This window comes from Diabrotica virgifera, chromosome 5 (assembly GCF_917563875.1).
Source record: "Diabrotica virgifera virgifera chromosome 5, PGI_DIABVI_V3a".
In the NCBI taxonomy this organism is placed as follows: domain Eukaryota; kingdom Metazoa; phylum Arthropoda; class Insecta; order Coleoptera; family Chrysomelidae; genus Diabrotica; species Diabrotica virgifera.
In genome coordinates, this window is record NC_065447.1 from 125,511,980 (window position 1) to 125,528,172 (window position 16,193).

The window sequence follows — 16,193 nt, forward strand, 5'->3', positions numbered from 1 at the left end:
ACCGAACAACGTCTGGTGCGCTGCTTCGCAGCGCATAAATGAGCGACAAGCTTAACTCTATCATCGATGCGCGCTGGAAATGGAACACCGACCAAAAATATCAAATGTTGCGAAAACGACGAGAACTAAATTCTACCTTTCTACCCCGGTCTCTGAGCACTAGCCAGAAGTCACATCCCGTTCTTGAGATCGAATATTGATCGACCGCTTCCATATCGCTTTCCGATCACCGGCATCAACATCGAGGACCGCAGCCCGTTTATTTTTCTTAGAAAGAATCGTCTTTTTATTTTACGTTTTGTATAGAAGTAAATTTAATTTTGTTTGAATATACATATTTTGATTTAAATTAAAGCTAGCTGTCAAAATCTAATTTTTATTTTTTTTTTTGAATATTATCGTTAACTTGGAATATCAACGAAAATATTATTTTGTATATTTATAAAATAAAACTTAAATCATTTTTTAAATCTGCTTCGCTAGTAGGCCAGTCAATGGGAGCAGAAATAGGATATTACCTACTGAATGGATTTTAATGAAATTTTGAGAATAGCCTCTACTCATCTCCTAATTCAAAGTCTACCCTATGCCGATGTGTTCTTTTATCTTGGGGGGTGGTTTCCACCCCTTCTCGGGGTTAGAAAATTTCTTGATTAAAATAACCACGGAAGTGACTAGAGAACTTAATTGTAAGCAAAAACTGTTCTATAATTTTTTTTTGAAAACAATATTTTTTGAGTTATTCGTGGTTGAAAATTGGGCATTTTCATTGAAACGTAACACCTTTTCGAACGGTTTTTTGCAAATATCTTAGAAACTATGCATCTAACTAAAAAAACTATATAAAACATTTTTGTAGCTTATAAAAAAACAAAGAGACTAGTTCCTTCATAAATCTTCTAGTTATAATACAAAAAGATATATGGTAGGTGAAAATAATTTGTTTTTTTGGTGTATGCTCAAATCGTTGTATTCAACTTGAAATAACAGACAAACGGTCGATTTTAGGTGTATAGTGTTACCAACACCTTTTGTAGTGCTTAAAAAGATCTTTAAAATGAGCAATATTAAAGGTATATTGCGTTCAAACTAAGCGAGATATGCTGCAAAAAAATTGATGATTAATGTATTTTAAGAAAAAATGAGAAGTATATTTAACCTTTCTTCCACCAGAATTTTAATGCATCATTTTACTTCTACAATACCTTTTATTATAGTATTATGAAGGGGTTCAAAAAGTTGGACGGGTATAAAATGAATGGTTTTTGAAAAAAAAAAGATCAATTTATAGAGCGCATTTCTTTTCTTTTTCTTTTTATTTTCTTTTTCTACATGTAACTTGAAAATGATAAGAGATACAATAATAAAACACAAAACAAAATTTTTATTCAACAAAATCCTACATTTTTGTGTGATACCTTTTTTTCGTATCTCTTATTATTTTCGAGTTACACGGAGAAAAAGGAAGATTCTTAAGAAAAATTTAAAAATGCGCTCTATAATTTGATCTTATTTTTTTTAAAAAATTATTCATTTTAAACCCTTCCAAACTTTTTGAACATAGAAATAACACTATAATAAAAAGTATTGAAGAAGCAAAATAATGCACTTAAATTCTGATGGATGAGGGGTTTTTTAAATTCCATTAGTCATCAATTTTTTTGCAGCATATCACGCTTACTTTGAATGTAATCAACATTTAATGTTGCTCATTCTAAAGGTCTTTTCAATCACTACAAAAGGTATTGGTAGCATTATACAACTAAAATCGACCGTTTCTCTTTTATTTCAAGTTGAATACACTCATTTCAGCATGCACCAAAAAAAAACAAACTCTTCTCACCTACCATATCTCTTTTTGTATAATAACTAGAAGATACGAGGTATGACAATTAAGTAATGAGACTGATTTTATTGCCGTGCTTGTGGCAAACCTAATTCAAATTCCTATCCCCTTCCCCGGCATCCTTTCCCTCGATTGATATATTGACCATCGCTCGAGCTTGTTTAGTTCGCCTGCGGTTTCGTGTTGAGTAGACAAGTGTTAGTGGTGCTCGTCACGAAAATGGAGAAACGAAATCTAGAGCAACGCGTCGCGATAAAATTTTGCGCCAAATTGGGCGAAACAGCTTCGGAAACGTACGCTAAAATTGTAAAAGTGCATGGTGATAGTGCCCTTAGTCGTGCCCAGGTATTTCGATGGCATAAAGAGTTTCAGGAGGGGCGTGAAAGTGTGGAAGACCAGGGGCGGAGCGGGAGACCAATCGAGGTGCGGACTGATGCAAATGCGCAACGTGTGCGGGCCCTAATCCATAAAGATCGGCGTTTAACAGCCGTTAATCAAGTTTACTATCGACAAGTACGCGAAAGATTGCGAAAAAGAGTCAACAGGGTGCGCCCAGACATTGCTCACAACTGGATCCTCCATCACGACAACGCGCCGTGCCACACCGCCGTCAGCGTGTCCCAGTAATTGGCATCTAAAGGGATCGCCGTGTTGCAACAGCCGCCTTATTCGCCCGATATGTCACCTTGTGACTATTTTCTGTTCCCTAGAACAAAATCGGTGGTCAAAGGAACCCATTTTGAGTCGATTACGGACATCCAAGCGGCCGTGACGAGGGTACTCGCGGACATCCCATTCGAAGCGTTCCAGAAATGTTACGAAGCGTGGAAAACGCGCTGGAATCGTTGTATAGCTGCCCAAGGGGACTACTTTGAAGGGGATGGCAGAGTTGTAGAATAATTTTGAAATATACGATTTTCATGGAATCAGTCTCATTACTTAATTGTCACACCTCGTATATGACGGAACGAATCTCTTTGTTTTTTTATTAGCTACAAAAATGTTTTGTACAGATTTTTTCGTTAGATGCATAGATTTTAAGGTATTCGCAAAAAACCGCCCGAAAAGGTGTCATTTTTCAATGAAAACGGCCAATTTTCAACCACGAATAACTCAAAAATTATTGAATTTTCAAAAAAAAATTATTGAACAGTTTTTGCTTAGAATTAGGTTCTCTAGTCACTTCCGTGGTCATTTTAACCAAAAAATTTTACATCCCCGAGAAGGGGTGGGACCACCTCCAAGATAAACGCGCACATCGGCATAGGGTAGACTTTGTTTCTTGAGCTACTCTCTACTTATTGTGAAAATATCAAGTAAATCGATGTAGTGGGATGGAATTCGGAGCCAAATAACCTCATTGATTGCCCTATAGTACTTTTTACATCAAAGTGTAATCACTTATACAGTTGAGTCCAGGGTTCTTTACCCGGCGTCATCATTTAAAGCATACGATAAGTCGGAAATTTACTAAACGCAACAGCAAGTGACAGTAAGGGTCAATTTCTCATATCGAGTTCAACTCCAGTTTAACCTGAACTTCCAGTAAACGTCAGTTTAAAGTCAAAATCGTCTTTCTCAATTCGCACGTTCAACCGATGGCAGTTTAAACTTGAACGATGCTTGAACGGTGGAATTCGGCCGTTCAGAGATTTCAGAACTCAGTTCAGATGATTTCATGGACTACGCATGCGTTGTATTAACACGAAACGCTGTCATATATAAATATATCCTATTTTATTATATTAAGCCTAACGATAAACGATAACATTATTTTTGTTTTTATAATATTTATTTATAATTATTAAAATGACTATTTGACTACAAATACTTAAATTTAACTTTATTCAAAAACAGCATAAAAAAGGTAGTTCAACAAGGCGACAGTTTTTTACCTTTTGCCATCTATTGGCATTTCTCGAAAGCTGTAGAACGAGCGCTGACATAAACGCGCAATGAGAAATGCATTCCCAACAAAACTGTAGATCACCGGTGAACCTGGTTCAACTGAACCATAGATTACCGCAGGTATGAGAAATCGACCCTAAGTAGCTACTCCTTCGATCACGGGTTAAAATTTGACGTTATCAAAAAATAAAATGTCAAAGTTTTGCTTTAAAATTTTGGTGCAGAATTACAGCTACATTTGAAGTAGCTTAATAAATTATTCTTTTAATAACATTGATTAATAAATAAACAATTTATAAAAAAATTCAATAACATATTTTCTTTTTGTTATTTTATTCACTTTGGCGGAACATTAAACACAAGCATTCCTTAATTGTGTCAATGAGGTTAGCTTTGTACGTTGTCAAAATTAATCGTAAAATAACATAAACTTACCATAAAATTTCAAACTCCAATATAAAATTAGTTGTGAAAACGACTGTTTGTATACTATAAAAAACTTTAAAATGCAAAAATTCGATAAAATAACAGCAAAAAATGCAACAAACTGACAACCACAAAAGTAAACAAACCAAAACGTCAGAAATTGTACTTAAAATGTGAAAACATCCCCAATCGTCTTTTTTGTACCTATCTCTTTTCAATGTACTGAGGCTAGATCGTTCATAAAAATAACATGTGTTTTTACTTAATAACGGGCGGTCGCTGGTTTGTCATTAGTTTCATGCGTGGAAGAGAATGATGCTAGATAAAAAGTATGTGTTTTATCTTGTCAGGTATTAACGACGCACGGGTAAACACCCGTTGACTCAAGTGTAATTAATTATTGCTATTATGATATTGTAATAAAAATATTTTATGTACCTTATATAACTTATATTATTATACTACTAGATCTAAACCAATTGGGACGTAAAAAACTGAATAATAAAAAAAGACTAAGTTTTCACTCTAATGGCATATAACATATCCCACCAGAATGAAAACAATGGGAACCTTCTCTGGTTACACCTCCGAGGCTTCTACAATTTGCAAGCCATACGGATGCTGAGACTAAGGAAGATGAGGGAATTCTACAATTTACAATTCACGTCACATCTGCTCAGCGCGGTAAAATTCCAACGAGACTGGTTCCCTTCATACTCCACACAGAGTAAATGTAAATCAAAAATGAATAACCATTTTCAATTTCGTTGCAAAACGAAAATACAGCCGAACCATATTCCAGTCCAATCAGAGAGTGCTGCAAGCACCTCTACCGGTTTCGAAACTTATTAGTCTCTCATCAGGAGGCACATATGCTGCCCTCCCTGATCCAACCAAAACAAACCCCAGCGTGCAGTCCCGAATTGCAACGAACGAAATGGCATAGATGCCCTAGCGGCAACTGCTAGCAAGCCATATGGCTTGCAAATTGTAGAAGCCTCGGAGGTGTAACCAGAGAAGGTTCCCATTGTTTTCATTCTGGTGGGATATGTTATATGACATTAGAGTGAAAACTTAGTCTGTTGCTAGCAGTTGCCGCTAGGGCATCTATGCCATTTCGTTCGTTGCAATTCGGGACTGCACGCTGGGGTTTGTTTTGGTTGGATCAGGGAGGGCAGCATATGTGCCTCCTGATGAGAGACTAATAAGTTTCGAAACCGGTAGAGGTGCTTGCAGCACTCTCTGATTGGACTGGAATATGGTTCGGCTGTATTTTCGTTTTGCAACGAAATTGAAAATGGTTATTCATTTTTGATTTACATTTACTCTGTGTGGAGTATGAAGGGAACCAGTCTCGTTGGAATTTTACCGCGCTGAGCAGATGTGACGTGAATTGTAAATTGTAGAATTCCCTCATCTTCCTTAGTCTCAGCATCCGTATGGCTTGCAAATTGTAGAAGCCTCGGAGGTGTAACCAGAGAAGGTTCCCATTGTTTTCATTCTGGTGGGATATGTTATATGCCATTAGAGTGAAAACTTAGTCTTTTGCTAGCAGTTGCCGCTAGGGCATCTATGCCATTTCGTTCGTTGCAATTCGGGACTGCACGCTGGGGTTTGTTTTGGTTGGATCAGGGAGGGCAGCATATGTGCCTCCTGATGAGAGACTAATAAGTTTCGAAACCGGTAGAGGTGCTTGCAGCACTCTCTGATTGGACTGGAATATGGTTCGGCTGTATTTTCGTTTTGCAACGAAATTGAAAATGGTTATTCATTTTTGATTTACATTTACTCTGTGAGGAGTATGAAGGGAACCAGTCTCGTTGGAATTTTACCGCGCTGAGCAGATGTGACGTGAATTGTAAATTGTAGAATTCCCTCATCTTCCTTAGTCTCAGCATCCGTATGGCTTGCAAATTGTAGAAGCCTCGGAGGTGTAACCAGAGAAGGTTCCCATTGTTTTCATTCTGGTGGGATATGTTATATGCCATTAGAGTGAAAACTTAGTCTTTTGCTAGCAGTTGCCGCTAGGGCATCTATGCCATTTCGTTCGTTGCAATTCGGGACTGCACGCTGAGGTTTGTTTTGGTTGGATCAGGGAGGGCAGCATATGTGCCTCCTGATGAGAGACTAATAAGTTTCGAAACCGGTAGAGATGCTTGCAGCACTCTCTGATTGGACTGGAATATGGTTCGGCTGTATTTTCGTTTTGCAACGAAATTGAAAATGGTTATTCATTTTTGAATAATAAAACTTAAATAGTTGTAATATAATTGTGGCAATAGATGTATCGTCTACATAAGAGTTAACGTTTTTAATAAGCGTCTATATTCGTTACTAATAATATAAATTCATTACTAATATACTCCTTCTCAGAGGCATCTTTCAGTGCGTAACAAGTGACAGAAAAAAAGGTAGGTCGTGATACATACACATTTATAATATTTATTCCAGTTGTTGGGGGGTCAAAGGTTGGTAAAAGGTCTCAGAGGGTGTGTAAACTGCCGAAGTTCATCTTCTTCTTTAAGTACCGTGCCCAAATTTTTAGGCGTGGGTAGCTTCCATACCAATTTGCCGATATCGTTCTCGATCTTGTGCGGCATGTAACAATTGATCTGCTGATAAGCCAGTCCATTGACGAAGGTTTCGGAGCCATGAATATTTCTTTCGACCAATTCCTCTTTTTCCGTCGATCTTTCCATTGAGTATTAACTGCTGCATCCTGTATCTGCTACCTCTCATTATATGCCCCAGATATTCAAGTTTTCTCTTTTTTATCATCTTCATTAAGTCACCTTCGCCTTGACCTACTCTGTTTAAGACTTCTGTGTTTGAAATGCGTTGAACCCAAGATATTCTGAACATTCTACGATACGACCACATCTCAAAGGCTTCTAATTTGTTCATCATGTTAACCTTCATGATCCAGGTTTCACATCCATATAGTAATACAGGATACACATAACATTTTAGGAACTTGATTCTTAGTTGTAAGTTCAGCTGAGAGTTGCTCAGAATAGATCTAAGTTTCATAAATGCTCCTCTTGCAATTTCTATACGAGTTTTAATTTCTTCATCCGGATTTAGTGTCTCGTTTATCCAACATCCTGGGTATTTAAAATGGTTAACTCTTGTTATTGATTCATCATTGACAATTAGTTGCATAGGGCCGACGTCTTGTTTACTAACCACAAGTAACTTTGTCTTTGTTGCATTTATGTTAAGTCCGTTATTGGAGCATTCTCTAGTGACTCGATCTATAAGGAATTGAAGATCTTCGATATTTTCAGCCATGATCGCGGTGTCGTCTGCATATCTGACATATCTGATGTTGTTAATAGTTTCTCCCCCGATTCGAACTCCACATTGTCCTTCCAAGGCTTCATTAAAAATTATTTCTGAGTATACGTTAAATAAACAAAGTTGGGGATAACACACAACCCTGTCTGACACCTCTTTGAATGCAAATTTTGTCTGTTTCTTTGCTGTCTACCAGAATAGAAGCTTCTTGATTCCAATATAGATGTTGTAAAAGTCTCAGATCTTTATCATCTATTCCAATCATTTCTAGATATTCAAACAACCTATCATGTTGAACTCTATCAAACGCCTTCTCAAAATCTATAAAGCAGACGTAAATTGGTTTCTGTACTTCCCATGATCGTTGAAGTAATGTTAACATTGAGAACAAAGCTTCCCTTGTTCCCAATCCTTCTCTGAAACCGAATTGTTTGTTTCCCATTGTCTCTTCACATTTCTGCTTGATTCTATTAAGAATTATCTTAAGAAGTAGCTTGAGGGAGTGGCTCATGAGACTAATTAGTCTAAAGTCTTTACATGATGATGTATTAGGTTTTTGGGAGTGGAATAAATGTAGACTCTAACCATATCTGTGGCATCATGCCAATCTCGTATATATGGTTATAAATGTTTGTTAGTTGTGAGACATTGTCGTCGTCCAGAAGTTTGAGCCAGTCTGATGGTATTTGGTCAGGGCCTGGAGATTTCCCATTTTTGCTCTGTTTGATGGCTTTCTCTACTTCCGCTTTTAAAATACTAGGACCAGTATTCGTATACTTTGTGGTGTTAAGTGGTGGCCTCGTATCCAGGAAGAGCTCTTTTATATAGTTAGTCCATTCTTCCTTTTTTTCATCCAAGCCGAAGTTCATACATCAATTAAAACTATGAGAAATGCCTACTGATGTCTGAAATAATTTCGGAAATTCAGGAAACTGAATCAGCTCTGCCAACAAATCCTACTCCCACGTCTACGAAGACATGAGCCGCTTGACCCTTGGGCAATATATGGCGTACAATGGGTGTACGTTATGTAGCAGACGGGAGAGGGTGAAAGGCAAGTTTCCAGCGCCTAAAAACTGGAACCTTTCGGCTAAGATAATAAACCCTGACAGAAAATTCTGGTCGTCCAGGTTGGGGGTTGAAACGATGGGCCAACTCCTCATCTTTCGGAAAAAAATTAAAGGGTTAAAGACTTCAATCAGAAGCCTCGGAAATCGGACGGATCAAAGGCAAGAAAAAGGCAACGAAAACGGACAATGACTATGGTTACATGGAATGTACAGGGTCTCGGCACAAAAAGACAAGAAGTGTTCAAAGAGCTGGCAAAAATGAAAGTTGATATTGGAGTACTTACGGAAACAAAGAAGAAGGGAAGAGGAAATGAAACGATCAACGGATACATAAACTTTCACAGTGGTGTAAATAAGAATGAAAGAGCCAAGAGAGGCGTGTCCAAAGCCATACAAAAAAGATATAAAAAGAATATAAAGAGCTGGAACGAAATCAATGAAAGAATAACGGCCTATGATTTTACGGCCTACCCAAGGTACATAAGGCATGCTTACCACTGCGGCCAATTGTCAGCTCCATCGGATCTCCTCTACAACCACTGGCAAAATCTCTGGCTGAACAGCTGCAACCATACGCGGAGGAAGCGGATTCTTACGTCAAGAACGCGAGCCACTTCATCGAGCGGATAAAAGATGTGACTCTTGAGCCGGGACATTTACTAGTCAGCTTTGATGTGGTCTCACTTTTCACGAATGTGCCTATAGAGGAATCACTGGACATCATAAGCAAAAAGTATCCAATATCACCGGATACTCTAAACCTAACCAAACACTGCTTAAATAATACATATTTCATCTATAAGGAACAAATTGAGGGAGCACCGATGGGTTCCCCTCTGTCACCAGTAATAGCGAACTTGTTTATGAAAGAAATAGAAGAGCGGGCAATAGAGACATCTGAATACAAACTCAAACTTTGGCTTAGATACGTGGATGACACTTTTATCATCTGGACCCACGGAGAAGAAAAACTAAAGGCTTTTTTAGAACACATCAACAATATCCACCATAAAATTCAGTTTACCATGGAACTGGAAGAAAACGATCAAATTCCATTCTTAGATGTGTTAATAATAAAGAAATAAGACGGACACATAGGCCATACAGTGTATCGGAAACCGACACATACCGACAGATATCTAAACGCTGCTTCACACCACCATCCTGCACAACTGCATTCAGTCATCAAAACCTTGATTACAAGATCAGAAAGACTGACAGACCAAGAACATCAAAATGAAGAAATGCATAACGTGAAAACAGCGTTAGGAAAAAACGGCTTCTCAACATATACCATCGAAAAAGCTAACAATGCTCGAAGAAGAGTTAAGGACCCTACAGAAGACAATAAACGGATCGACAAAACCATTCTGCCATATGTGAAGGGTACGACAGAGAAAATAGAGAAAAAGTGCTGAGAAAACACAACATAGAAACGATATTTAATACGGACAGAAAGATCTCAACTATTTTATCAACACCAAAAACCAAAATATCGTTAGAAAGTCAAGGTGTATACGAGATTCCGTGTGGGGATTGTGAAAAGTCGTACATTGGACAGACCAACCGAAGAATCCATGTAAGACGAGAAGAACACCGAAATGCTATCGAAAGGGGAGAAGCCACGTCATCCCTGGCTCAACATGTCGCAAATACAGGACATACAATAAACCTGAACCAAACAACGATGTTAGCAAACATCGAAATAAAAAGAAAACGGGAAATCAGAGAATCGATAGAAATTGAAAGAAATCCAAACGGCTTAAACCAAAGAGATGATGCGCAACGGCTTCCTACAACATGGAAAACGGTACTGAAGAAAAAGACCAAAATAAATCAGGCCGCAACATCGACGCGTAACATCCCTCCGTCGACTGCAACCTACACTAGACCAATAACAAGAGCCAGAGTTCGCGCAGGGCAAGCAGCCGCCTCAGGATCAACTACATAAGTGGCGGTATCGTGAGTAAGAATTCAGTTTACTTCAAGCAGCAGCGAGAAGCGGAACTACCTGACTTGACAATGGCAAGTGAGATCTTGCCGAAACCTCGTCAAAATAATGGTTTTTCTCAAATCCAAAATTATTCAACGCGGAGTCAAACCCGGAAAACAACAGAAAGCATATATATATATATATATATATATATATATATATATATATATATATATATATAAATGTCAAAGGTAAAGTTCATTGGGTGTGCAGCTGGAAATGAAAGCCAAAGTGTACTCTTTTCAACGAGCTAGCAATATTTCGTTTAATTTCTTAAACATCATCAGGCCAGTTACTACAAAGTTATTACAAACTGGTGAAATAGTGCAATTTACATAATAAGTTAAAACACTTACCAGGGCTGACTAACTTATTATGTAAATTGCACTATTTCACCAGTTTGTAATAACTTTGTAGCAACTGGCCTGATGATGTTTAAGAAATTAAACGAAATATTGCTAGCTCGTTGAAAAGAGTACACTTTGGCTTTCATTTCCAGCTGCACACCCAATGAACTGTATATATACACCCAAACTTATATGGAATCACCATGTATTTCAAAGTAATATTTATTTCTTTTAAAAAAACTTGTTATTATTGGGAAGCTTAAAGGTTTTTATTGAAAATAAACAAATATACAAGACAATCGGATAGTACAGCCCGGTACGGTATATATTATTGGCTTGGGTTGCAAGTTGAACGAAAATAAATAAACTAACTTTTGCATCAAAAAACGAAAATATGCCTCATGAGGGGTTATAGAACTTACAACGAGGAAAGATTATTGGTCTTGTGGAGAAAGTAATGTTCTCAGATGGACATAGCTGCAGAGCTAGGCGTAATACAGAGCGTTCTGTCCAATACATATGCTAGGTAACAGGAACAAGGAAAGCTCAAAAATAAAGCAAGGAAAAGTCGCCAAAAGTAATAACGGCTCTCCATGATCGTTTAATTGTCAAATCAGCTGGAAGACACCCAACCTCACCTGCAGCTCCAAAGGCAGCTTTTAGAAGCTACATGTGTAACTGTTTCAGTTGAAAGGATAAGAAGAAGAGTTCGTACGAAGAAGTATACAGCAGGTGACAGTTATGGGTTCTCGAGTTATCCAGATAGCACAAGATTGATCGCCTAAATTGGTGTCTTCACCACCAAAACTGGAACATTGGGAATTGACAAAATGTGCTATTTTCAAAAACAGTCAGAATTTAATGTAATCAGATGGAAAATCAGATGACCCATGAAATCGTGTACTTAGAGGTCGACGAAGACAAGCAAGAACGAAAACTGTCAGATCTGTTCACAAATATACAAGGGGAAGTGTAATGTTCTGGAGAGGAATTGTGATCCGTAAAAAAACTCCTTTAATTTTCATCCAATCAATTTTAATTGCTCACAGGTATGTTGATAACCTGTAGTCAGGTTCTGGAGAGGAGCAACAGGAGAAAATTGAATTTTATTGCATGATAATGGACCTCTACATACCATTAGAGTGACTACAGACATCATTGAAGCAGAAGGTATCCCTTGTTTGGAGTGGCCTGATTGCTCACCCGAGCTTAATCCTATAGAGTATTTGTGGGATATGCTTAAAAGAAAAATTAGAGCTCGCCGGGATAATCCACAAAACACCGCACGGCTAGTACAAGCTGCTTTTAAAGGATGGAGCAACCTACCACAACAAAATGTTGATAATTTGATTAGGGGCATGCCCACGCAAACTGAAGCTTGCATAAGGACTAGAGGTGATAACACTGACTACCACAAAATACAAAAAAAATAAATTAAAACAAGTTAAACGTCATTCATTTTACATTGAAATTTTGTATGCTATTGACTTTAAAACAACTACTTTCAATTTGTTTGTTAAATACGTTATTGTTTTATTTAATTGTTATGTATTTGTTATTAAATTGCTTTAAAATAAATATTGTTTGACTTCGTGTGTTCGTTTTTTTAAATTCGCCCGAAATAATAAGAAATAGCAGGTGATTCCATATAAGTTTGGGTGTGTGTATATACATATATATATATATATATATATATATATATATATATATATATATATATATATATATATATATATATATATATAAAAGGAGCACTCGTAAGTGTAGGGTTTTATCGGTCAAGTGGGTGAAAAAAGAGACAAAGAATTCGGCTACTTCATCTATTTATTGAAGACGTTTCGTCTACTGCTCAGTAGACATCATCAGTTCATCTACAAAAAGAGTGTTATAAGAAACAACATCCAAAGGAGAGGTAAAAAGCACTAGCGTTACCTTAAAAAGACATGTAGCAATAGATAAGTTGTACATAGTAAAAAATCTTATCCATGAACCAATGCAATGTAAAAGTATATAACATTTAAATGTATAGTTAATATTTAAAAACTTTAATACAGCTAAAGACAAGACCATGTGGTAACAGTCACATATAAAAAACAAGTGAAAAAAGCCGGCTTGCTTTTTTGATGTCAAGGATGAACCAAGAAAAAACCAGATTCACACTTCCAGAATTAGTAGTATTTAAGCATACTTCATTTTAACTTTAGGTAACATCATTACAGGATTTGAATGCTAATGTGCAAAATTGAAAATTTAAAGTTTAATAGTTACCAGCAGGTCGATATCTGAGCCCAACAGCCACACAAAAGCAAATGGAGTTTGAAATATCAGGTCTAAACTGACATCTCGCCAAGAGGCAGGCAACCTTGAAAATTTTAACAAAGAGACAGCTGCAGTGCAGCGCGCTATAATTCAAATTGATGTAATAAAACAGTTGGAAAAGTGTTTAAAAAGTGAAAATAATATCAAGAAGTAATCAGAGGATGTACCCTATACCTCGTGGACAAGAATCACAGTATATTTTAAACACGTGAGGGCAAATCACATAATTCTATGGAAAAGTGCCTACGTTAGTACTGGTTATCCAGTAACCAACAAATATATAATATTACAATATTATAACTTCCATATATCGCAGCTCAATGTGCAGACGTAAAAAAATGCAAAAATATAAGAAAATTCATAAATTAGCTCAACAATTTGTAATTTATAATTCATACCAGTAATGCAAAATTTTTATCCTATGGAAATTTTTTTTATTTATTTGTTTATTTTTATTTAAATGTTAAATCTGTTAAGTAAACTGTTATTATTAAAAAGTGGGAAAAGCTTGAAAAAACCACAAAAAACTTTTTTACAATATCATAATTTGAGTGTAATAATACCAACTACTTCTGCAAAATCAATGCATGGTATATTTGACTCAAGTTACTGATGTCAGTTCTCTTGTTAAGTGCATTAGAAGTCTTCAATATGAAACACATATCTAAGAACTGTCTTTTCGAGAGGTTGCGGTCATTACAAAGGATCTTGGTTTCATCAAAGTCCACCTTATGTTTTGTATCTATTGCATGTTGGGCTAAGGCACATGTTGGTTTTTTCAAGTTGATATCACTACGGTGTGAAATTAAGCGTGATTTTAAAGCTCGCTTTGTCTGCCCTACATAACATGCGTCACATTCAGCACAAGGTATGTGGTAGACCACATTAACTTGTTCAAAAGGGGACAAGGGTGTTTTAGTCTTAGAGAACAAATTTCTGACTGATCTTGCATTCTTAATTGCAATCTTAACAGGAATATTATTATTTTTATATAGTTTAATAAGTTTATCAGTAACCTGAGGGAAATAGGGAAGTGAAGAAAACTGGGAAACAGGAGTCCCAAGATTAGTAGTAGGCAGAATTGTGATGTTAACAGTATTATTCGATATTGATCTAAGTTGGTCACCATTGGGCATGTCGTTCAGAGAAGAACTGTAACTTTGGGAAAAAAGAAATTTGTTGATAAGCGAGGAAGGGTAGGAGTTATCTACCAAAATACTTCTGAGAAACAGAAGGGATTCCCTTCGATTAACAGGATGTGTCAACCTATGTAACCTACAGCTTAAAGCTTTAATAAGGTTTATTTTATATTTAAAAGGATGACAAGAATGGTAGTTGAGAAACCTATTAGAGGCCATTGGTTTCCTATACCAACTTGTAATAAGTGTGTTATCTCCACTTCTAGTGACACGCATGTCTAAGAAGGGGATACTATGGTTAATGGGGTCCTCGAGTTCACATGTGAACTGCAAATGAGGATCAAACCCATTGAAGATGGACAAGGTGGCCTGAGTCTTGTCTGGTGGTAAGGCTAGTAATAGGTCGTCTACATACCGTTTAATAAAAGGAACTTGAAAATCTAAACAACCCAAACGGTCAGAGACTAAATCATCCAAAACATAATTCACTAGGATGGGTGAAATCGAGGAACCCATTGGTGTCCCAAAAATTTGTAAATAAAACTTATCGTTGAAGACCAAAAAATTAGTGTCAAACACTAATTGGAGCAATTCTGCAAACACTTCCCAGGAAACTGGAGAATTAGGTTGGATAATATTCCAATGATTTCTTAGCGAAGTAAGGACACTAGCAAAGGGAAGGTTAGTAAAGAGTGAAACTACATCAAAACTCACCAAAATATAACCATGTGGTAGCTTCAAGTCATTAATAAATTCACTAAATTGAAAAGAGTCAACAATGTTGTAATCATTATTGTAGTTATAAGATTTTGACAAGATATCAGTCAAAAATTTTGCAATATGTATGTTAGGTGAATTAATTGAGGAAACGATAGGCCTCATGCTCAATGTGGGCTTGTGAATTTTGGGCAGACAATAAAATCTTGGAGCATAACCATCATAATTATGTAATGACTTAGCTAAAGTTTGATCTATGATCTTAATATTTTTTAAGTGAGTAATGAATTTATTAATTTTGTTAGAAAATTTTGAACAGGGGTTAGAAGTAAGAGGTTGGTAGTACCTAACGTCATCTAACAATGATTGACTGAGGCTGATATATTGATCTTTATCCATAAGAACAGTGGCATTACCTTTGTCACTGGTGAGAACGAGAAGATTAGGGTGGGTTTTTAAAAACGATACCGTTTCCCTATAAATCTTATCAATTTCAGATATGGATTGCCTAGGGCGGTTAGTATAATTCAACAGAATGTTGTTAGAAGATGACCTTAGGGAAAGAAGATCTGCATTGTCTGCATGAGACAATATATTTTCCACATCTGCAAGAATCCTACTAATTGAATAATCTTTGAAGGTAGGTTCTAGACCAAATTTAGGGCCCAAAGATAATAACTTTAGAACATTTTGAGGAACATCCACATTAGAAAGATTCTTAATCCAATTAGGATTAAATGGAATTTTATGGAAATCTGGAATACCCAAGTTATCAAGCTTACTCTGAAGATGTAAAATAGTTTTATTATAAATGAAATAAAATTTTCTGTGTAAAGAGGTCTCAAACTTATCTAACAAAGATGCAGGTAAAGTGTGATCTAAGAAATCAGCGACATTATTTATTTGACCAAAAATGAATTTAATATCTGAATGAACCTTAGATATATGGAAATTAAGTAATCGTGCCCTCACCTGTCTATTAAGAGCCTGGCTCCTACGTTGAAGTGTGTACACTTACGAGTGCTCCTTTTTTATATATATATATATATATATATATATATATATATATATATATATATATATATATATATATATACAGGGTGTCCCAGACTAATTTACCCACGATATATC

General features: G+C 36.4%; 1 protein-coding gene across 1 annotated transcript in view; it reads right to left on the reverse strand.

Moving 5' to 3' along the window:
* The window catches only part of LOC114341913 (serrate RNA effector molecule homolog), a gene marked incomplete in the record, with an annotated part of 379,087 nt that overhangs the window by 142,550 nt on the left and 220,344 nt on the right, over positions 1 to 16,193 (reverse strand).